Here is a 24,609-nt window from a genome sequence, read left to right as displayed (position 1 = left end):
GTCCTCTGCTGTATATGTGTGTGTGTGGGGGGGGGGGGCGGAGGGTTGGGGGTGTTCATATCAGCTAGTGTATGCTGCCTGGTTGGTGGTCAAGTGTTTGAGAGATCTCGGGTGACAAGGTTAATATTTCTTGTCCTCATACAGGGTCACTTTCCCCTCAGCTTCTTTCAGTCTTTCTCTAATTCAACCACAGGTGTCAGCAGCTTCTAAAATTTGGAAAAACCAATCCATTGGTTGGGTGCAAATATCTGCATCAGACTCTTTCAGCTGCTTGTTGGGTCTTCTGGAGTGCAGTCTTGATAGGTCCTTTTTTGTGAGCGCTCCATAGCCTCTGTAATAGTGTCAGGCCTTGGGAGCTCCCGTTGAACAGGATCCTACTTTGGGTCTGTCACTGGAACTTCTTTTCCTAGGGCTTCTCTCGATTTCCATCCTTGCAGTTCTTTGAGACAGGAACAATTATGGGTCTGAGTTTTGAATGTGGGATGGCAACCCTATCCTTCATTTGATGCCCTGTCTTTCTGCAAGAGGTAGGCTCTACATGTTCTTTCTCCCCAGTGAAGGACATTTTATCTAAGGTTCCTCTCTTTGAGTTCTGAGAGTCTCTCATCTCCCAGGTCTCTGGTACATTCTGGAAGGTCCCCCCAACCTCCTACCTTCTGAGATTGCATGTTTCCATTCTTTCTGCTGGCCTTCAGGGATTTCAATCCTTTTCCCCCGCCCAATACCCGATCATGTTCACCTCTCCAACACGCCCCCCCCCCCAATCCCCTTTCCATCATATGTCCCTCCCTCCTCCATTGTGGTTGGTTTCTTCTCCTTCCCAAGTGAGACTGAGGCATCCTCACTTGGGCCCTTCAGCTTGTTGACTTTTTTGAGTTCTGTGGGTATTTGGCACTTTTTTGTTGATATCCACTTATTAGTGGGTACATACCATGCATGTCCTGAATTTGTTGGAATCCATCAGCCTCCAAACAGCTGAGCATGGAGATAGAGAATCAGTTACTCATTTTCAAATAATCCAAAAGCAGAAGCAGATGATTTAACTTTTTCTAAAAGAAAGAACAGTAAGTGTGGATTTTTCAGCATGGTCATAGACAAGCCACATAAACACAAGTTCATACTTTCTTACCTGTAAAGTAGAAGTATTTAACAAAAGGAGCTCAGAGTTCCTCTAGCAGATAATGAGTTGTCAATAAGTAAGGACTTATGGGGATTAATATATCAAGACAGAATTAATTTATGCTGTTTTATTGGGTGGGCAAAATTTTTTTCCTAGTTCTTTGTTTTTAAACCTTCAATGGTTTCTGTGAATTTTGAGTCACTATTTTCTCTGCCAAAGCTCAGAGATAAGTCATATCAGATTACTGTAAGATCTGGTGCAAAAAGGTGAAGTAATCGGGTAAAGAGGGTGAGGCAGGCTTAGCTCTTGATCCACTCATGTAAGGGACAGTGATCTAGGGCCTAAACACTCAGCATCTAGATTTTTAGTCCAGCAACAGATTGGCAGGAAGGGCCCACGATCAGTAACTAGGAGTACTGGGCAGAGGACAAGAGCTTAGTGACAATCAGAATGTTCTAACAGTCCTGGATCTGTCAAGTTTGAAACCTTAGGTTGGGACACTCTCTCAGATATATAAAAAGTGACACTGAAAGACCAGGAAGAGATCTGATCACTAGAGCTCCATCAGAAAGCTAAGGGTTACCATCATGCCCTGGCTTTCACAGTACTGACAGGAGCTTCAACACTCACTATATTGAAAAGGAGGACAAGAAGTACAGAGTCAAGTAGTCTTGCTCAAATAGTGCTCCGGCAGAGTATTAGTTCAAAATTGGATCTGAAGAGCCTTGGCATACCAGCGAGTCTCTGATTTTGTGACTATTTTTTCTGCTTATCTCAGTGGTCTCAGATTCTGTAGTGGGGTGATGATTCATGCTTTGGAGAAGGAAAGTCTCAACATGGGTTGATCTTCCTGCTAAGCTTGTTCTCAAGGCTAAAGGTGACTTCATGTTTAGAGCATTGTTGGAGATTTCTAAACATCTAGGATCTGGGAAGAACTCTGGAAAAGCAAAAACACTTAGATGTTCTTATTTCAGTGTCATTAGCCTTGAAGGTTGCCAGTTTTAGATAATGACTTCTTCAGTGTTTAACTTCAGTGCCTACGAGCATAATTGAGCAGAAATCTGTCACAAAGAACACAAAATCAAAACAAAGATGGAACTAAGACTTAATGCTTCTAGCTACCCTTCATGGATTTGAAATTATACATATTGTGTCTCAGTCTCAGAGACGGGTAGGGCATTTAGAAATCCAGCCTTTTTAATCTATATCATAATATCAATGAGACATCACCTATCAGACATTAGCCAGAGAAATATAAAATTGCATATTTCTTGGATAGTAACAATGCTTGTTTTTGCTTAAATAAATGGGACTAGTCTGTGTCTAATAGCAACCATTGAAGACCAAGAGATGGAAACCCACACTGTTACATGGATAAGATAGAAGACAATAGAATTTCAGCCAGGGGGTGCCATACAATAATTCAGACAGTTAATAGAATGAATCTAAGTCACTATTTTAGAAGATAGGCAAGTGTTGAGGTGTTGCACTCCAGCATAATTGAAGAGAGAAGACAGGGGCCATTCAATGTTAATGTTTCAAGTCAGAAAAGGACTTGAGTGGAGGCAGATTGAGTCTGTAGATAGAAATCAGTGAACTAAGCCAGAGAGACAGGGAAGAAAAGCAGGGGTGGCAATGAGAGTGGAGACCAAAGACATCTGGGAGGCTGAAGCTAGAAATAGTGCAGTGTGTGTCTGAACAGCAAATTCCAAAGCACTGATATGGTGGAGTTTAAAATATTCTAAAAAGAATTAAACATCTTCTTTCAGATATCATGCTAATATAAGATGAGAAAACAATATGAAGAAGGAAGAAAATATGTCCAAAATAATGCTTTTTTTTCAGGCAAAAAGTGAATGCCAAAGATACTCTTAAATTTATCATAAATCTGACACTATATTGCTATATATCATCTTTGACATTTGCTAGGTTTTAGAAAATATTTCAATTTGTCAGATATAAATCATATGTCCCAATACTTCCTATATTCCTTGAACATTTTCATGATTTAAAGTAGATGCACAAAGTATGAATTGACAAGTCTTTATATTGTATAGAAAAGAGTTTCCACAAAGGCTCATTTAAAAACACTCTAGTCTGTTGTGATTTCCAGTCTCATTTCTATTCCTCTAGTCACTTTATGACCATTACAAATGAATGTGAACAGACAGCAACAGCTATTAGTTACCAAAGCACAAACATGTTCTCAGTGCCTCTCTGTGAATCCATGTGTCTAGCACATATGCAAGGGTAGCACTCATCTCGCAGGGGAAAGTATAATGCACTGGGGCTGAACACAGGTTTCTGATTCTTTAGGATGGCAAAGGGAAAACAGAACTGGAAAGTCCTATTTGAGAGTAAGTGATCTGGGAAAGCCTTAAGATACAGGAATGTTTGTACAAATAATTTCACAGACAAAACCAACCACATTTTTATCTGCTTATAAAACATGACCATCTATAGACAAGCTTGAGGCTCAAATCAAAGGTGTCTTTTAGTAGGGTAGATTTTGTTTCCCAGTGGTCATGGAATAAAGTCTGTATAAACAGAATAAATAAAATAGATAAAAAGGCAATCAGATAACACACTGGAAAGGGGAAGGCCCTGGCACTTGATAGGCTTCCTTTTATCCACTGCCCTGGAGAAGGGGCCACAACAAAGACCGCTACAAATTTCTGTGACTCTTTGAAGTTTTCACAAAGGCAGCAAGATTCTCAGTCAAGATTTCCAAGATCAACACTTGTTTATGATATTCTACTTTTCAAAAAGTGTCTATTTCACATCCCTTTTAGAAAGGGCGAAGAGGGTAGTCAGTATACAACACCCTTTATGTTCTTTCCATATAACCGAAAACTTGAATATGTATTTTTGTTGTGTATTTGATAAAAGGGAACTCATGTGGTCATGCAATACTTCTTATCTATTATTCTGACAGTAATTAAACCAGTTCATATTGTAGGAAAATACTGTGTAATTCTTTTCATCTCTGAAAATGAACTGCCAATAACAAGTATCGTGTTGCCAAAATAGGTGGTTAGTCCAATGATGAAAAAGACAGAAGTGTTGCTCATTGTCATGGTGAAGTCTTCACTCCCAGAATGACACAATGTAAGCACAGAGTTCTGTGTTCACCTCTGTGATACTCCCAGCCTCCTTAATGTAACTGCAAATTCTATTTAGTATTTTGATACTTCTTTGAAACATTATAATTTAATCCACTGAAAAGAATGACCTAGTTACATTCACCAAATTTCCAATCAACCTGTGACATCAGTGTGCTGAGGGGAGATTCACCCTGTAGAATGTGGTCCCTATGCCAATTAGACAACTTGAAGAACAATTGAGCCTACAGTAGAAAGTAATGTTCTCTTGTTTTGGTTTTGGTTTGTTTTTCTGATGGGGAATGCTACAGAGCAAAAAAAGCACACTAAATAAAGATGGAAGTAATCTCTACAGGACAGGAAACCACAAAACTAATAACTGTCTCTCTAGAACTATCCCTGTCTTTTCTTGCTACCTTTTCCCAACTTGCAAGGTCCCTTATCACAAGATCAAAGCAGAGCTTCCAGAAATACTTTATAACTGGATATTTTCTGAAATCATTTTGAACTCATACAAACTTTTTTCTGTTTTACTCAAGGAAAAAGATGAAGGAGAGGCCTGGCTTTTGCATCAATGATAGTCACAGACACTGCTGGAAGGCAGAGACACAACACAGAGCTCATTCCAATTGATACACAACAAAGCGATACCATGGTGTGAGCAGAGGTTAATACATAATAAGATGCACATGGGGCAGAGTGTGTGGGAATTCACAAATAAGGATGATGATAAACACAGGTCAGCAGGGATGGATGCAGTCAGAGCAGTGGCACGTGATACCACAGAAAAAACGTCTGCTTTGAAATAGGACTTATCTCAATTATGATGTTTAATCAAAGTACAAATGAGCTATCGTAGCCTCCTTGTAATCAACAAGTAATACAACCATGACTCAACAACGATACAGCTAAGAAAGATGTCCCCAATATCCAATTTTAACCTCGTGTAATGATATGGTAAGGTGTTCAATGCCCAAATATTTGACCAAATATTATTTCAATGTATGTTTCCGGATGAGATTAGCATCTAAATTGGAAGACTAAGTAAAAGAGATGGTCTACCAGAATGGATAAATATCATCCAATCTGTTGTAAATCTGAACAATAAAAACAAAAGGCAAAAGAAGAGAGAATTTACTTTTTTTTTTCCTGGCAGCCTGACCTGAGACACAGCACATCTTTTCCCCTGGGGTTGGAGTTTATATTGTTATTTCTCAGGCCTTCAGATTAAGAATGGGCTATTCACCAACTTTCCTAGGTCTTTAGATATCACTTGGCAAATTATGTGACTTCTTAACTTCTGTAAACATAAGCACCAACTCATTATAAATCTCTCTTCATTCATTAATTCATCCATATGATATCATATAATAACATGCCTACAGATGATATTACACATATATAAATAGTAGAGATAAATATTAAAGTCCTAAGAAATTATATATATATATATATATATATACACATATATATACACACATATATATACACATATACATACATACATACATATATGGATACTGCTGGTGACTACAGTATCAAACATCTTAAAGAAAGTCATTCACAACTCATATGAGCTTTTTTGTATGAATCTGAGGCTTACCAATATAATTCACCCAGTGTTTATCTTTAGCATTTGTGTCTTCATGAGAAGAGGAAATGAGTGCAAAGTTCATTGTTCCTCCCATGAATGCAAATCACTGCATCATTTTCACTGTCCACTTCTTTCTCTTACCCTCACTTTGTGCCTTGCTCGCCAAGTAAATATGGCCTCTGTTAAAAGACTGCTCACCTCTTCAATCTAATTGCTGTAGTCTAGCACAAATGAAGGAAGCCATTATTTGTTGCAAAAGAAGAAAATAGAAATATGTCAATATAGCAGCTATGTATAGACATTCCTTGCTCTTCTTAAAGTATATTTACTGAGTTCTTAACATTTCCAGGGGAGTATTCTTAACTATTCTCAACTATTCTAGGCCCAGGTGATGCTATATTTCTAGAAACAATATATGTATACATGTATATGCACATATATTATATTATGTTATATATTTGATATATACAATTATATTAATATAAATTTAACAATTTTTACATCATTAAATCTTTGAAACATAAAATATAATAACTGTACTATGCATCAGAAAGCTGAGGCTTAATAAAATAAACAAGCGTGGTCAATGTTGCAAATTTTCTTATCTGTCTCAAAGTCTATACTGTCTTACTAGCGCACCCTGTGTTTACTATCTCCCTCTACCTCTCTGCACACAGAATCTCTTCCTCAAGCCTGGCCTTCCTCCTTCAGCTTTTTCTCTACACTTCACCATCACTTTGATTTTTATTTAGGGTAAAACATGCTATATTGTCAGATGACCTTCAAGGAGACCGCTCTAAGGAATTTCAACAAAGTAGTCTCTGAAAGAAACTAAAAGGACTCAAGAGAAACTGTCTGATAGTAAACAGTTGTGATGGAAAAATACAAAATGAAGAAAGGAAGCGAAGCACTAGCTAAAATAAATTGTAACAGCTTCCAGGTGCTGTATAAGAGAGCATGGGACATGCACATAACTGAAAATGAAGCTTACAAGTTCAGTGTTTTTACCATCACAAGTTAGTAGAAGACGAATGAAATTGAGATGAGGAAGGACTTGAAAGCTCATCTGACTCCCACCTAAGCCATGTTCCTAGCTTAAAGGAGTTACATTAATGAAGACTAATCCTTACCCCACCAGTGCAATGGCCTCAGGACTTGGCATGAGCTCTTCTTGTTGCTGGCTCTAAACAGTGAGGACAGGAAGCACATAATCTGAGATCTGCATGCCAGGGACTACCAACAGCTATCCAGTGCAAGCCACAAAGATGGAGGCTACCATCTACTGAGTATGTGTGTGTTCTTTTTTTTTTTTTTTCTTTCCATTTTTTATTAGGTATTTAGCTCTTTTACATTTCCAATGCTATACCAAACGTCCCCCATACCCACCCACCCCCACTCCCCTACCCGCCCACTCCCCCTTTTTGGCCCTGGCGTTCCCCTGTTCTGGGGCATATAAAGTTTGTGTGTCCAATGGGCCTCTCTTTCCAGTGATGGCCGACTAGGCCATCTTTTGATACATATGCAGCTAGAGTCAAGAAAAAAAAAAACGGTGCTTAAATTAAACCATTTTTAACAAGGAGCTGTTGTCTTCTATTGTAACAACATTGAGTCTTGTCCCCTATTTTACACGTAAGGAAATCAAAACAGAAAAGGTTGATGGATTTTCAAGGCCTGATGGTTTTTAATTAGAAAGCCTGGTTTGGAATCCAAAACTTTTGTCTACAGAGTCTGGATTCTAGAAAGCATCTCCTTTTACAAACTATTATCAACTCCAGAGTTTTAGCTATCTCCTTGAATAAAAACTAAATTGTATAGAGGTTTTCGTTTTTAAGAATTAAACAAAATAAGGCATATAATATTTAAAATACCAATCACAATAAAGCAATGATGATGGTAAATATAAGACTTTTTTTTAAAGGAGAAATGAATGTCAAAATAACTGCAGCAAAGTCTGCTAAGAAATATCTGAAAATCTTAGGAATAAAGGAAAAGTACTGGAGACAATAAGGAGGATTAGCAAAACCCAAAGAAACACAACTAAGACTCTGACCTCATTTAAACTGAACAAACAATCTGCAGAATAAAATCCAGTGAGTCAGATTCCGTTCTCCTGTTCTCTGAGAGAATTGTTCACTGCTAAGAAGGCTTGAATTCACTACTCATTGCGACTAATAATTTGTTCTCAAATATCACAAAGTATAAAGACTCCGTTCTCATTTGTTCTCATGTGTCTTGTTAGTCATACAGAAGTAAGGAGCACAGATTCATCAAACAAAATCTATAAAACAAGGCTGATCAATTCTGAGCTTACATTTCTCCCCAGTGAGCTACTTCATGGTAAAAATAAATAAGTAAGATTGTATTCAAGATGCCAACACTGTTTCTCAAATTAATTTATAGCATAAACCTTGGAGATAATTATATTATAGTCAATTTTGCAATGGAATTGAATTTCTTCATGATTTATATGGTGAAATCCTAACTCAGTTCAAAATGTGACTATCTGTGAAGATCTTCAAAGAGCAATGAAAATAATGAGATCTCAGGGAATGCATCCTAGGTCTGGACATATACATTAGTAATGCGACACTCACTTTAGCATTTCCAAGGTCCTAGATCCAGTCATTAGCACCACATGAACAAAAGAGCAAGACGAATTGGATTGATGGCTCAGTGATTAAGAGTTCCTACTGCTCTTGCCAAGCATCTGAGTTTATTTCCCAGACACACATGTCGGCTCACAACCATCTGTGACTCCATTTCTAACAGGGTCTGATACCCTCTTCTGGCCTTTTCTGGCTCTTGCATGTACATGGTACACAAAATTATGTGTACATATACACAAAAGCTTAAAATTTTAAATAAATAGGTGAAGAAATAAAAAAGTGGAAGCAAAAGATCATGAATAGCCCCTAATCTCGTGTAATATGTTCTTATAAGGAGATTAGGACTTGGATGAGGTAATATATAACTATAACCCTAAAACTTCGGTGGGAAAGACAGGGAGATGGACATTTCAAGAACATTCCAGGATGGAAAACGTAGGATACAAGAGAACCTGTTTGTTTATTTGTTTGTTTGTTTTCTGAGGGTTTTTTTTTTTGTTTGCTTGCTTTAACATGGAGAATTGAGAAAGGATTAGAATACATACAACATAAAGAAAAGAAACATCATCTATATGCCAAGGATAAAGGCATCAGAATAAAATCATCAATACTCTGATTATTTTGGACTTCTGGCTTCCAGAATTGTGGGAAAACACATTTCAGTTCGTCAAACGCCACAGTATATGGTATTTGTTATGGAAGCTAGAGTGAATATGTATACCATTGTATAAATGAATTGCATTTAACTCAGTATAATAGTTGATCCAATGACTAAAACAACCGAATTATCTCTTAATGGAGTAGAAATGACCTGGTGAGAGGAACTGATGAATTTCACCTGTCATACTGTTAGTAACTGTATCTGAAATTCAGCATATATTACATGACACACATCAATTTGGTATGTGAATTGATAGATCAGTGGAGAACCTACCATTGTTCAATTGGAGCCAGCTGGCATGGGTGAGAGACGAGAACCCCTGGAAAAAAGAGACTTGTCTAGAGAACAGTATGAGTACACTCCAAGATGCCCACAAAATAGCCAGATTTAATATGGGAGAAAAATGCCATTACCCCAGAGAAAGATACGATTTTTAGAGACTCCAGATCAGTGTCACCTTTGGTTTATTCCACAAAAGCCAGGAGCCCATCGTCTGCAAGGGACCATATAAACCACTAGGTGATCATAAAGGGAAGCTAGTGTCTCAGCTAGTGCAGCCTGATACAATACCACCTGCTGGATTGTCTCAACAACGGAAAGTTGCTTATTTGCGTTTCTGGAATTGCAAGTACAAGGTACCAGAAAATTCACATCGTGTAAAACACTGTCCTCTCAGCTTGTAAACGGTGACTTTCTCAGTAGATTGCACATGACCTTTTCTCCAGCACATTCAGAGAAAGAGCTCTTCTTGGGAGAGCACCAGTTAACTCAGTGAGGCTCAGTACTAGTGACTGAATTTAACGTTAATTGCCTCTTTTATTTTGGGCTCACAGTTGGGGGGTTCAGTCTATCATGAAAGGGAAGTCATGGCAACTGGAACTTCAGACATCTGGTCACAAAGCATCCACAATCAGGAAACAGAGATCAGTGGATGCTTGGTTAACCTGTCTCTTTTTTATTTGACCTAGGACCTGAGACCTCAGAATAATATCACATACATTTAGGGGAAAATCTTTCCAACTCTTTTAACCCAATCTAGATAATGTCTCATATACTTGCCAAGAAATTTGATTCTAAATCCCATTGATTTATGATGATTCCAAATCCCATTACGCTGATAATCAAGATTAATCGTCATGATGCTTTAATCGCATAAATTTGGAGGAAACAACATTTAGTTCATAACACACCAGCAAAACTACTGACCAATTCATTTCTTAGTAACAAAGTAGCTTGCTGAGCATAGCACAACTTAATTCACTGCACAGTCAGTGTATGTTAGGTAAGATCATTGTATAAAAAGCCACATAACACACATAAAAAATATATTTGAAAAAAATAAAAAAGGGCTCTCCACCAGCCGAGCAAAATGCGCAAAGTAAAGAAGGCCAAGGGGAAGAAGGTGGCCTGGGCCCCCAGGCTGTCATCAAACAGGAGACCAAAAAGGTAGCTAATCCTTTGTTTGGGAAAAGGCCCAAGAACTTCAGCATTGGGCAGGACATCCAGCCCAAAAGAGATCTAAGTTTGTCAAATGGCCCTGCTATATCAGGTTGCAGTGGCAAAGAACCATCCTCTATAAGCGGCTCAAAGTCCCTCCTGCCATTAACCAGTTCACCCAGGCCCTGGACAGGCAAACAGCTACTCAGCTGCTTAAGCTTGCCCACAAGTACAGGCCAGAGACAAAGCAAGAGAAGAAACAAAGGCTACTGGCCAGGGGCTGAAAAGAAAGTTGCTAGCAAAGGCGACTTCCCAACATACCACCTGTTCTCCGAGCAGGAGTCAATACAGCCATCATCTTGGTGGAGAACAAGAAGGTTCAGCTGGCAGTGATTGCCCATGACGTAGACCCCATTGAACTGGTGGTTTTCCTGCCTGCCCTGTGTCGAAAGATGGGGATGCCCTATTGCATCATCAAGGGAAAGGCCAGGCTGGGGCGCCTGGTCCACAGGAACACATGCACCACTGTGGCCTTCACACAGGTTAACTCGGAAGACAAGGGTGCTCTGGCTAAGCTGGTGAAAGCTATTAGGACCAATTATAATGACAGATGTGATGAGATCTGCAGCCACTGGGGAGACAACGTCCTGGGTCCTAAGTCTGTGGCTCGAATTGCCAAGCTGGAAAAAGCAAAGGCTAAAGAACTCGCCACTAAATTGGGTTGAATGTACACTAAGTTTTCTGTACATAAATATAATTACAAAATTAAGAAGAAAAAAGGAAAATATATTTGTAAGAAAGATAACGTCTTGTCAAACTAAATTCAGATGAAATTTATAGTAACCTGCAGCACTTCCAACAAAGGACTTTGCATGTTTAATTGTATGTTTAAACGAGTGGTTCAGTTTTAGATCTGTTTGTTATTTTTATTTTATGTGTATGAGGGTTTGCCTGAATGTATGTCTAGGTACCACATGCATGCCAGTTGCCTTCTGAGACCAGAAGAGGGCATCAGATCCTCTGGACCAAGCTGGGCCATGGTGGCACACACCTTTAATCCCAGCACTTGGAAGGCAGAAGCAGGCGGATTTCTGAGTTCAAGGCCAGCCTGGTCTACAAAATGAGTCCCAGAACTGCCAGGGCTATACAGAGAAACCCTGTGTTGAAGAAAAAAAAAGCAAAAAACAAAAAAAAAAGATCCTTTGGACCTGGATTTACAGATGGTTGTAAGTCACTATGTGGATTCTGGGAACAAAACATTGGTTCCTTTGGAAGAAAAGTTGATTCTCTTAAACACAGAGCCATCTCTCCAGGCCCTAAGTATAATTGTATCTCAAATAAATTGAAGAAATTAATACTAAAAAAATGCGTATTTATTAAACACACCAAAAAAGTTTTATTTAAGTTTATTAGAATAGAATAAATTGTTGTTTTCATAAATCATTGACAATAAAAGCCTAAAGCACAACTTAAGCACTTAATTTCAGCAATTAAAGGCTGAGCAGAGGAATAATTGATGAATTTGTACATCATCCATTTCTACTGTGGCTAGTACCTAACCATCAATAAATTACAACAGTCATATGCTTACTTATTTGTTACATCCTAATTGAATTATTAAAATAGTACTCCTATTGTCTGATGTACAATCTTTGTTATATTTCCCAGCTATAGATTCCCATTAAGCCTTTGGAGAGCATCCATATTTGAGGATTGCTTTGTAATTCCTGTGTGAGTGTCTTCAGTGACAGCTCTTCAAAGCAACATGCAACACTAAAGAGATCAGTATCCAAGAAAGTCCCAATAGAGAAGAAGAAGAAAACCCACAGCCAGGAATGGTTTCACATTATTTCTGTGATAATAAAATTTAAATCCATATCTTGTCTAGTTAAAAACAACAATAACACACAATCCTGGTACATGTAGTCAATACCTTTTAAATTATTTGTCAAGATTAACTAAATAGCAAAGAGATTTTGGAATATTTTGGCATCTTAAGTATAAACTCAATGGCATCTGTTTTATGATCAGCATTTTCTTAATTCTTCTTCCCTCGTGTTGTTCAGGACATGATTGTACATCCTCATCTCTGCTGGGGAAGCAGTCAGCAGAAGCAGCTAAGCTCCCTTAGGAAATTGCCTTTACTTCTTTAGTAATCGTGTTGCTGTTTTGAAACACTGCTGAAAGCAAATGTGTCCAAAGTTCTCTAGTGAAGAGCGAGCTTGTTGCCATAAGCTAAATCTATCGCATCAAATTGCCAAACAAAGGACAAACAAATACAGGTTTTGTTTGTGGAGTCAGGCTTCTATCACTCTAGCTGAATTGGGGTCCTTTCCTATCCACTAACAGTTACAGATTATTCTCAGACCCTCCTTCAGTCTTTTTGGTATACTGAAACAATAAGGAATTCACATTGAATGTCACCTTGAACAATTTGCAATAATATTGAAAACTAGCACTGAGATTTTGTTCTTATTATAAAGGATTGAAATAAAGTCATTTGCTTTGCCAGGTGTGGTGATATACAACTAAAATTCTAATACTCCAGTAGCTACAACATGAGAATCAAGAATTCAAAACTATTCTGGATTTGTCTCAAGAAAGAATGGTGTGTTTCTTCTGGAAATAAAATTCTTGCGTATTCAATTAGAGTCATTTTAAAAATCAGATTTATTTCATTTACATTTTATTGTCTTCACTCTCATTAAAAGATTGTACTTACTTTCTAGCTATACAAATCCAATTTAAGTAAATGATCTCAGAATAAATCAAGTCAGCACATCTCCATAGTCATAAGTGGCTTTATAAACACCACCTTCTAGTGTTACAAGGAGACAGTGTACATTGTAGACACAGAGGTCATATTAGCCACTGTACAATCCAAGTTGTTTATAATCTGGCAGCTACTAAGGATCAGCCATGGAACTCAGAAGTAGAGACAAGATGATAAGAAGAAGAGAGACACAGAGGTAGAATCTAGCAGGGTCCAATCAGCTAGGCATAAAACAGAAGCAGGTATAGAGGAGAATCGGGAGTCTCGAGCCTCAGGAACTAAAAAGTTGGATGGTCTTATTTCCTCTAATCTTATATATAGTGGAAAAGGATACTGGTAAGGACCGTTTACCCACTAATAGTTTCTAATGTTTAATCTTCCTTTTATCCCCGATAGTTTGAATTAGACCTGGAGTCAGAGGAGGAGAAAAAGAAAACAGAAATTACATCCAAATATAGTTAAACACAAATGGAGAAACAATTTTGCAAAGACAAATAAAAGGCACACTAATGAAGAGCTTCCCACCTGTGGCCATAGATATTCAAGAGCGACACCATGAATACAAACACCTGTGGTCCCTGAGCTTCTAGAAACTACGTGTTCTGAGGTATGTCTTCTATCTACACAGCTTGGACCTCTGAGGTTGATTCTGCCGAGGAAAACAGTACTATAATATGATTGCAAACTAATTATTGGGATTACTTTAAGCAAAATTCCCCAAGAGCACATGAATGGATGGCTTGTGCCTAGTACAGATAGTTGTTGCTTCGTTATGACTTGCTTTCTTTTAGCTAGAATAACAGCACTCGGTGAGATATGTCATTTTACCAGTTTGGGCTTCCATATTCTAAAAATAAGCAGGAAGTGCTATTTGTTTTTGTTTTAAAATATTCTTCTTACAATATATATTGATCATATTCTCTCCCTAGTTCCTCACAGATAAACCAACTCTTGACCTCCCTACCCACCCAATTTGATATTCCTTTTCTCTCACAAAGTAAATCCAAACAAACAACATGACTTAAAAAGGAACTCAAGCAAAACCAACAAACAAAAGAATAACCGAAACCAAACAAAACCAAACGTATACAAGAGAGCATGCAGACTGCTTTGTTTTAGCCAACTACTCGTGGCCATGGGGCTTGCTGGAATATGGCTGACATACTCAGTGACACCCCAATATAGGAAACAAATTTATGTTTCCCAAGAACTATCAACTGCTTCTTGGTCAGGGGTGGGTTTTGTGTCCACTTCCTCCTCTCAGTATGGGGATTTTGTCTGTTATAAACCTGTGCAGTCCAGAGTGTGCTGTCACAGTTCCTGGGTTGGTGTGTATCAGTGCTATTCTAGAAGTTACTCCTGCCACAATCCTTCCGTGATCCCCCTCTCCCCTTCTCCTCTGAGCAGATGGTGACTCCCCTCATTATCTCCCCACCCTGGTATTTCAAGTCTCTTTTAGGCTAGGTGCATCCCAAAGAGGCATTTTTTTAATCTTTATTTTTGATGGGTGATTTCGGCTGGCTCTTTTAGATGCCTGCATTTGCATAATTCCAAAATTAGGTAGAGTTCCATTATTCACTAAACTATTAAAGCAAGGCTGATCAAACTGCCAATTGTTAATTTCCATAAGATTAATTATAATTAATGTAAACAAAATAATAGCAATAATAGCAGGGCTGTTTCCCTGTGTGCTGTGAGTCACACTTCCAGGGTGAACTGGCTGGCCTCCTAACTCCTCTTCTGCCCCCAGACTTTCACATGGTCCCTGATAAATGTACCCAAGTCTATCTTTGGTATTCTTCAAACTGTTACTTAAAGGGTAGACAAAGGAAAGAGGGAGATGGAACAAACTAAATGAAATAAGAAAAATCAGGGAATATGATGAGAGTATATAACGAAAAAATACAATTGTTTTTCTTTGTGTCTAGTATAAAGCTATACTAAAAGTGAAGCTTGAAAAAACCTGTGAATGGAGTAAAAGGTATGGGATCTGAGTAATTTTCTCTTCTTAGAATCTAAAATGTACTCACTGATAAGTGGATATTAGCCCAGATGCTTAGAATACCCAAAATATAAGATACAATTTGTGAAACTCATGAAACTAAAGAACAAAGACCAAAGTGTGGACACTTTGCCCCTTCTTAGAATTGGGAACAAAACACCCATGGAAGGAGTTACAGAGACAAAGTTTGGAGCTGAGATGAAAGGACGGACCATCTAGAGACTGCCATATCAGGGGATCCATCCCATAATCAGCCTCCAAACGCTGACACCATTGCATACACTAGCAAGATTTTGCTGAAAGGACCCTGATATAGCTGTCTCTTGTGAGACTATGCCAGGGTCTAGCAAACACATAAGTGGATGCTCACAGTTAGCTATTGGATGGATCACAGGGCCCCCAATGGAGGAGCTAGAGAAAGTACCCAAGGAGCTAAAGGGATCTGCAACCCTATAGATGGAACAACAATATGAACTAACCAGTACCCCCCCAGAGCTCATGTCTCAAGCTGCATATGAATCAAAAGTTGGTCTAGTCGGCCATCTGTGGAAAGAGAGGCCCATTAATCATGCAAACTTTATATGCCTCAGTATAGGGGAACGCCAGAGCCAAGAAGGGGAGTGCGTGGGTAGGGGAGTGGGTGGGGGAGGGTATGGGGGACTTTTGGGAAAGCACTGGAAATGTCAATGAAGAAAATACCTTAAAAAAAAAGAATCTAAAATAGGCCACAGAGATTCCATTACCCAGTATGAAACTTGAAATAAAAGACCAGATTGGATTCAGATATTGAGCATAAAGAACTGATCTCTAAAAATAAAAGAATAAAACAGATTACACCCAAATTTAAAGGTGTGTGTGTGTGTTTGTAATATAGAGAAAATGACTGTGAAATACAAGGACATTTAGTTGTATGTTCCTTTGTAGCTTTCATGAGGTACAGCTGAACCTAAGCCCAGATTTTATTAAAAGTTCCATCTTTTTTATTACTTTCCTTAAGTGCATCTTGATTGGGTATAATTCCTGTTTCTTGTAACATCCGTTTAGCTACAGGACTCCTTCCTATCCATTCGACAGCCAAGCACTTTGATAGTGGGAATAATATGACAATGGCGCTCTGGTCACTACTGCTATCATGACATCAGTAAGCCATCAATCAAGCAGCTCTGGCATCTAAATAATCTTTGTTTAAATCTGCTGCACATCTTCAACTCGAAAGGCAAGTATCGGTTCAGTCAGATCATTACATTGCTGAACCAAAAGTCCTGGAAGACTAGGACAGGAAAATGTGATTGTCTTTGTTAAGCAAAGATTAAACCAGAAACATCCCTCTAGCCAAATATTCTGCTTATCCATCATCCCACTTTACTTCCAATGAGGACACATCTGTTCCTGAAGATGTTAGTGGGATAAAAATACCAAAATGGACATTTCTTGGGGAACACTTGCTATAAGTATAAATTGCAAAAGAACACTTCATGTAGACTTAATTGGAAACAATTCTCCCCTCCCCTCAGTAACTCTCTTTCAATTCATTATTCTATCTAATTTTAATACCTGAACTATGTTAATACAAAGTTTAAAGCATAGAATTATGTCAACAATGGGAATCTTTCACTGCAGTGAATCTGCTCTTAAAAACAAATAAGTATAACTTTAAAAGTGAAGAAAGTCCCAGTTAAATTTGGAACTTAATGAAGCTCCTTTTAGCAGAACAGTTCCATGTGATAAAGGCACTCTTATAACACAGGTGCAGGAGTAACTGGATGTCTCTAGAGAAATACAAATTAAATAATAACATTTCAGAACACCACTTAATATGCATCATAATAGTTCATTCAAGCTGGGCGGTGGTGGCACAAGCCTTTAATCCCAGCACTTGGGAGATAGAGGCAGGCGAATTTCTGAGTTCAAGGCCAGCCTGGTCTACAGAGTAAGTTCCAGGACAGCCAGGGCTAACAGAGAAACCCTGTCTTGAAAAAAAAAATTCATTCAAAATTGATCAAAAACCTATATGCAAAATGTGAAATTCTAAAAGTTTTAGGACATAGATTAAAACCTAGTTTATGGTGGGTAAATTGTGATACAAGCACACCACCAAAGAAATAGTTCCTAGCTCCGTAAAACTCCACAGAGTAAAAGTTTTATAAATTTCTTCTTGCTGAAAAAAAATGACAAAAATCCATAAACCAGAGAAAAGATTAGAAAAAGAGACATTGAATAAAATATGCATAAGAATACTATCCAACTTGAAAGGAAATTAATAACCAAATACCTCTGCAAAGATGATGCATAAGTAATAAAATAGCGTCAAAATTTTGCAGCTGGCCCATATGCAAAATTAAAAATGTTTAAAAACTGAGAAACTTCTGGGAGTGGTTAGACTGGAACACCAACAGCACCAAATCCTGATGAGATGTAAACAGCAGAGACTCTTTTTTTCTTTTCTTTTCTTTTCTTTTCTTTTCTTTTCTTTTCTTTTCTTTTCTTGTCTCTTCTCTTCTCTTCTCTTCTCTTCTCTTCTCTTCTTTTCTTTTCTATGATACTTTCTTTATTTACATTTCAAATGTTATCTCCTTTCCAGGTATCCCCTCTGGAAACTTCCTACTCCATACCCCTCCCCTTGCTTCTATGAAGGTGTTCCCCCACCCACCCACCCACCCACTCCCACTCTTGTTCAGTCTTTAGTCACTGTGGAACTGCAAAATGATGTAGCCATATTTGAAGATAATTTTAATCATATTTGTAGCATGTCCATGTAGAGGCTAAAAGCTTCTTTATACAAAAGTTTACATGTAGCTGTATATAGCACCTTTGTTCATAATTACCAAAACCAGGAAGTAACCAAGATGCCATTGATGGGTAAATAGATCTCTAAACTATAGGAATGCAGGAAATGCAGAGTTGAGCTATCATACCATGAAGAAACAGGAAGGAAGTTAAATGAATGGTACTAGGTAAAAGTATAAAGTCTGAAAAGGCTACATGCTATTATGTGATTCCAAGTTCAGAATATTCCAGAAGATACAAAGCTATAGAAAGAATGCAATGATAAACAGAAAGATAATAGGCAGAGTAGAAAAGTAAAAAGAAAATGTGTGTAACATACTTAAATATGAGTTAGATATCAATATATATTTATCTAAGCCATAAATCACACAACACAGAGAACAAACACTAAGGCAAACTATAATTTTAAGTTTGTTTGCATATAGGGCATTATTATATGGCAGCTAGGGTCATCAATTGTAACATACATTCTCTTCGATGGAGGATATCACTGTGAGTTATGAGTGTGTAGACCCAGGAGTTATATGGGATGTCTCTAGTTCTCTCTGCAAGTCTAAAATTATTCTAATACCATAAAGTATTAATAATCAAGTTTCTGAATAGTGAAACATAAAAGTGGGCTGACATAGAAGCACATTTTAATGGTGTTTTTATCACTTAAAGGAAGAATAAATTCTAGACAAGTTGTGTCTTTGACTGTCAATGCACATGTCACCAAATATGGTGAGATTTGAAGATGAGCTCACCGTGACCAGATATAATAAGTTCTCATAGAACAAACTTTGAACATTGGCTAACACTCTTAATGCAGGAGTGTTAATCAATCTAAATCAATCTAAAAGTACATGAAGCCAACCATTTAACAGACGTTTTACTCATTAGCTACCCCTTTAAATAGCCTTCTGCCACACTGCTGAGTGATCACGTGCATAACAAGGGTTACAGTGTGCAGATAATATTCCTGTAAAACAATAGATGCAGAAACACATATTGAAATATTTATCAGGGGAACTTTCTTCAGCATACTGAAAAAGATAACCTGAAAAGGCAGGTGAGTAGAAGTTCTTAAAGGAATCATAAATGTTATCAAGGGATTTACAGATCCTAACAGAATACCTCTCTAAAAACAAGCCTGAGAAAGTACCCAAGGAGCTAAAGGGGTCTGCAACCTTATAGGAGGAACAACAATATGAACTAATCAGTACCCCCCCCCCCCCGCGCAGTGCTATGTCTCTAGTTGCATATGTAGCAGAGGATGGCCTAGTTGGCCATCAATGGGAGTAGAGGCCCTTGGTCTTGAGAAGATCATATAACCCAGTACAGGGGAATGCCAGGGCCAGGAAGCAGGAGTGGGTGGGTAGAGGAGGAGAGCAGGGGTGAGGGAGGCTATGGGGGACTTTTAGGATAGCATTTGAAATGTAAATGAAGAAATATCTAATTAAAAAAAAGAAGAAAAGAAAACCAAGCTTGAGTAGCTCTCTGCCTAGAGACACAGTCCTCTGGTAGGAGCCAACACAGTAAGTTAAGTGGTTCAGAACACATAGCAGCATTTCCCAAGGCCACGACTTTATTAATTAGGCTGTAAGTTATTTAAGTCTCTAAAGTAACTAAAAACATACCCGATGATAGTCACCACTGCGAATGCTTTCTCATCCATTGATGCAGCTTTATCACCAATCCACTAATGTAGAGCATCAACAAATTTAGTCAGAGGGTGCAGACAGGATTTCAAGGCAGAATGCTAAAAGCTAAACTAAGAATGCTAAAGTTCCTAAGACATTAATTGTAAGATTCCCATCCCCACTTCTGCATCCTTTAATAATTTATTTGATTATAACTACAATATCTTACACAAATAAATCAATCAGCTAGAGACATTCCTAAAAAGCTACCTAAGATTATCTTTGAGATGACACAGAATTAAAGTAAGGATAATATTTTCTTCTTCCTTTGCAATGAGGTTTAGGGACTCAGAAACACAATCTATTTGATGTTGATTTGTTTTCCTTCATTTAAGATGAAAGACGTATTGTTTATTTGGAATTAGAGGTGATCAACATAAGCATCATTTAAATGCAAAAAAAATCTCCCAGAGGGATAAATAGGCATTCTGTAGAAAAATGAATTGTGGAAGGAAATAAGGCTTGTTATATATATGATATATATGTATACACATACATATATATGATATATATAATATATAATATACCAGTTACGTGTATATGAATATACATATATATATATGCTCTTTTAAAAAATATAATTTGGGTATCAGTAGAAACCAATGTCTTTTGACATTTTTTCAACATTTGTTTTGTTTTCGAGACAGGGTTTCTCTGTATAGCCCTGGCTCAAAAAATTCTATGCTTATCAAACATAGAGATGGCATTTCTAAGAATCTTGACATTAGGAAAGACTGTCCCAGCTAACATATCTTAGTCCTCTTGTCATCCTGGCACATCTGTCTGTAATAATTGGCTTTTTAAATGAATGCTTTCCCTGACACTTCCTAGCTAGGAGTCAGGTTTGGGACTATGATTGCCATCGTGTGGACACGGAACTTACATTGTCACCATTATTAACATTCAGAGGATCCTCACTAATATTTATTCTTTTAAAAAGTAAATGCATCATCCTGTTAGGTACAACAAAGAAGCAGAAGGGACTATCATAGAGTAACACTTGGCAGTTTTCTACTGAGTCATCATCAGACCTGACGTATAATTAAAGTAACAAAGTGAAAGATTGATGTACAACAACAGAAAGCTGATGAGCCCTATGTAATCAACATACAGAGAACAACTGAGTGGAAGGTACCCAGCCCTAACTGATATATCATCCACACCACAACCCCTACACCTAGTACTCAGGAAACACTGCAGAACAATGGCAAGATAGATTGTATGAGCTAGAGGATGTCTTTTGTGAGATCATGCAAAAGGAAAATTCTACCTATGAGATCTCAACAGTATGGCTACCTAAATGGGACCTGAATAATAACAGCACTCCTTCACATAGCAATGTGGTTAGGAAAAGTCTCCCAAGGCCCCACTCCTATAAAAAGAACTCCTAAAAATTTCCGAGAGAGGGAAATTAGTTGTTTCCAAGAAAGGAGATTCCTAATGGATTGTCTAATACCAAATGGTCAGCCTTAAAACCATATGCATTAAAGCAACATGAAATGAATTCAGCAGGTTGTATGGATATGGATATATATATATATACACACACATATGTTTATATTTCACAATAATAATTAAAGAAAAAAATGGCTGTGAATTTGTTGGGGTAGTGTATATGAGATGAGTTGGAGAGAAGAGAGGGACATTTTCAAAAAATTAAAATTTACCAAAGCAATTAATAAGCTAAATTTAACAAAATACAAAAAAGTATAATTTATCTCAATTTAAACGTATTTATGTGCTGGAGAGATGGTTCAGTGGTTAAGAGGACTGACTGCTCTTTCAGAGGTCTATAGTTTAATTCCCAGCAACCACATGGTGTGTCACAACCATCTGTATACCCAAAGAAATAAAAGTATTTATTATAAGAATTAGAAAGTTCAAGCATAAGCAATCCTCAATTCTAAGCACTTTTACCAGTTATGTGTCTGCACAAACCTCTGTCTGTTTCACAAAGGCCTTCCTTGAACAAGTTGACAAGCCAGCCTAACCCATATGTGAATACATGAGTATTTATAAGGCAGTTTGCCACATATCTGTCCATTTGTTAGATGTTAAACAGCTCTTAAATGTTAAACATTGGCTCCATGATCACTCCAGCCACTAACTCTTGACCAAGCTTACAGTACAAAGCATGGGTTTCTTTCTGGGGAAACAGGCCCTGAATCCAATCAGGAATTAATTTTTGATCCTCATAACATTCATGCCACCATATCAGCATTTGTCATATCTTGCCATGCTGCCAACTACTGGAGCTAGCAGAGTTAACAGTTGGGTACAACTTTTGATGAATTGATCCCCCTGGTAGCCTAAACCTCTTTCTGGCACAATGACAGCTTCCCAGCAGAGAGGAAGCCTCCAGCTTAGTTCTAGCTTAATTTCTCCAGGCCCAGGGACAATAGGCATGGTGTTTTCAGCAATAGTCTTAGTTGTTGTGATAAAATACCCTGATAAGAGCAGCATCACTTGCTTTTATAGTGATAGGAGAAAGTGTTTCCTATCCCTGTGGGGAAGAAAAGAAGGCAAGACCACAAAACAGCTGGTCACAACCATGGGCAACCACAAAGAGAAAGAATGAGGATGTATGGTTGTGCTCGGCTCTTTCTCTCCTTTATACAGACAAGGACACTAGTACAGGGAATGGTGCTAACTTTCTTATGATAGCAACATCACAAAAGTGTTTTCCTAAGGCTAATACTAAATTTAAAAGCACCTATCACACTTCATGACCAAATGTTGACAATTGCTTTCTAACATCAGAAATGGGTCAATGATGTCATGCTCCCCATTTTAAATCAAGTTGTACTGGGGAAGCTAGTCACACTATAAGAAAGAAAAAAAAAGACATAAAATTAATATATATATATATATGTATATACACACACACATATATATATATATAATACCAAATAATATACCTCTAAATTATAAGAGCTAAAAATAATTTTAGTTGAAAAGCAGCTATTAATATTCAAGGTCAAGTACATTTCTCTGTAGCAAATGAAATGTACAATGACAAAATGATAAATACTCAATTTTAGTATTTATTCATTCAACAAATACTGTGCATTTTTTGATCCTTTTTAATACTGACTAAAGAAGAATCCACAGTACTTTAAGTACTGAAAGCTGTACAATACCTCCTGGAACAGTAAGTCTTTTTACTCTTAAGTTTTGCTTTGGGGCTTTTTAACATCAGGTCAGACTTCTTGTGGACACCAAAGGTAGAATAGAATAAGAAAAGAATGTTTGTTTCATTTTCTTATCATTGTGAATAATTGAGTTCATCATTACTAATTTTTAAAGTTAACATGATGTTTAGTTTTCTCATACAGACAGCCCTATCCAGTTTAATGTGTTTGTTCTCTTCTATAAAAATTTTACACAATTTTCTGTTAAAATAAAAGCCTTTTTATGTATACTGATGTTTCTGGGTCAATACAAGACCTTGTAAACTTTTCATACAGTGTAAAGGAAGAAACAGGTCATGCCAGGATTAGATGTGAGAAAAGCAGAGAGAATATACCATTCTAATTTACTCTCTGCCTGCATTTTAAAACTATTAAATAAGGTTATGCCCTCTCTTCTTCTGTTTCATATGAAGGATAAGAATAAAAACTGCTCATAGAAAACATGTATTTTGCTTGAGAGCTCTCCATTTAATAAAATGCTTATTAAATAAATATTTAGGTTTATACCTGCTTATTAGCCTTTATCAGTCACCTTTGCTTTCTAACTTAAAACATTAGGTTCTTGTAGATTCCTACCTCCTCCTACTATAAAGAAGGTGAATTTTGACAGCATTTAAAAGTTGTCTGGCAAAAGCTAGACAAAAATTTCATGGTTAGATGCTTTTAGTTTGTTCTTTGTGGACATCTTCCCCATCAGAGTAGGTGTCTGAAGAAGTGAACGTTGATAAGAGTCTACTTAAGCAAGAACAATGTTGTTGAAATGTCCACCAGGTAATGAAACGATGAGTCAGATCTATAAAGGGAGTGTTACCCCTTTTTAAACCACAGCACCAGCCTGTGGCTTGACTTCAGTCTTGTCCTGTGTTTTGTAAATTTCCATTTCAAAGAGGTGGACCTGTTCTGGTAGTCAGAAGAGACAAAGCTGGGTTCACGCTGATGAGCACTGAATTCAACCTTGTGATGTGTACACACGTACACAAACACAAAAGTCTCATTAATTATACAAAAATTAGAACACAGAAACAAGTGGCTTGCTAGAAGATACAAGGGCCAACTTGTTTGATTTTAATAGTATCTAGATAGCTAAAGAGCACCTGCTCTGCTCCCTGCTTTCAGAAAAGAATGTCATAGCTATTCAAGGATAAGAGAAATAATAATAATGAAAGGCATTGAAAGGGACATGGGAGACTGTACCCTTCTAATTAACTGTCTCATTAGGAAAGACTTTCTTCATATTATTTTACATCGGCTTTTGAAAGTAGGCCGAATTGAAAAGCAGCTTCACCTTGCTCTGGGAAAATGAGGATGTGAATCCCCCGGTTGGGGAAAAAGGAAATGTGTACAAGCCTTCATTATTTAAGCACACCTCCAGCAGCAGCCCTGACAAAAAAAGGTGAATGGTAGGGAAACACAAAGGAGCCTATTCTTTGTGCCTTTCTAAAAGCAGGAAGTGATGGATCCCACTGGACAGAGCTTATGTCTAGCTGGTTCCAAACCCAGTTTCTAGATGAAAAGAGCCCTGGAGAGGTAGACTTCTGCCTTGCTTTGTTAAGCAAATGATGGGCTTACCTCCAATGCTCCATCCAGCAGACATTGTTCTTTGTTCATTATGTTCTGTCTGAGCCAGTTTCAGGAGCAAAAGGATGTTTTTGTTG

General features: G+C 37.6%; 1 long non-coding RNA gene and 1 pseudogene across 1 annotated transcript; one reads left to right on the top strand and one right to left on the bottom strand.

The window, feature by feature from the left end:
- Positions 1-283: 283 nt before the first annotated feature.
- Positions 284-24,609, bottom strand: Gm38777. The gene is made up of 3 exons (XR_868822.2): positions 24,524-24,609; positions 932-1,049; positions 284-439 (listed from the first exon to the last, which is right to left on the bottom strand). It is a non-coding gene; the product is annotated as a predicted gene, 38777 (long non-coding RNA).
- Gm5302 (predicted gene 5302) lies at positions 10,433-11,286 on the top strand (annotated as a pseudogene).

This window comes from Mus musculus, chromosome 6 (assembly GCF_000001635.26).
Source record: "Mus musculus strain C57BL/6J chromosome 6, GRCm38.p6 C57BL/6J".
Lineage (NCBI taxonomy): Eukaryota > Metazoa > Chordata > Mammalia > Rodentia > Muridae > Mus > Mus musculus.
Note: the sequence above shows the minus strand (reverse complement) of the source record. Positions and strands in the feature narration are given on the sequence as shown.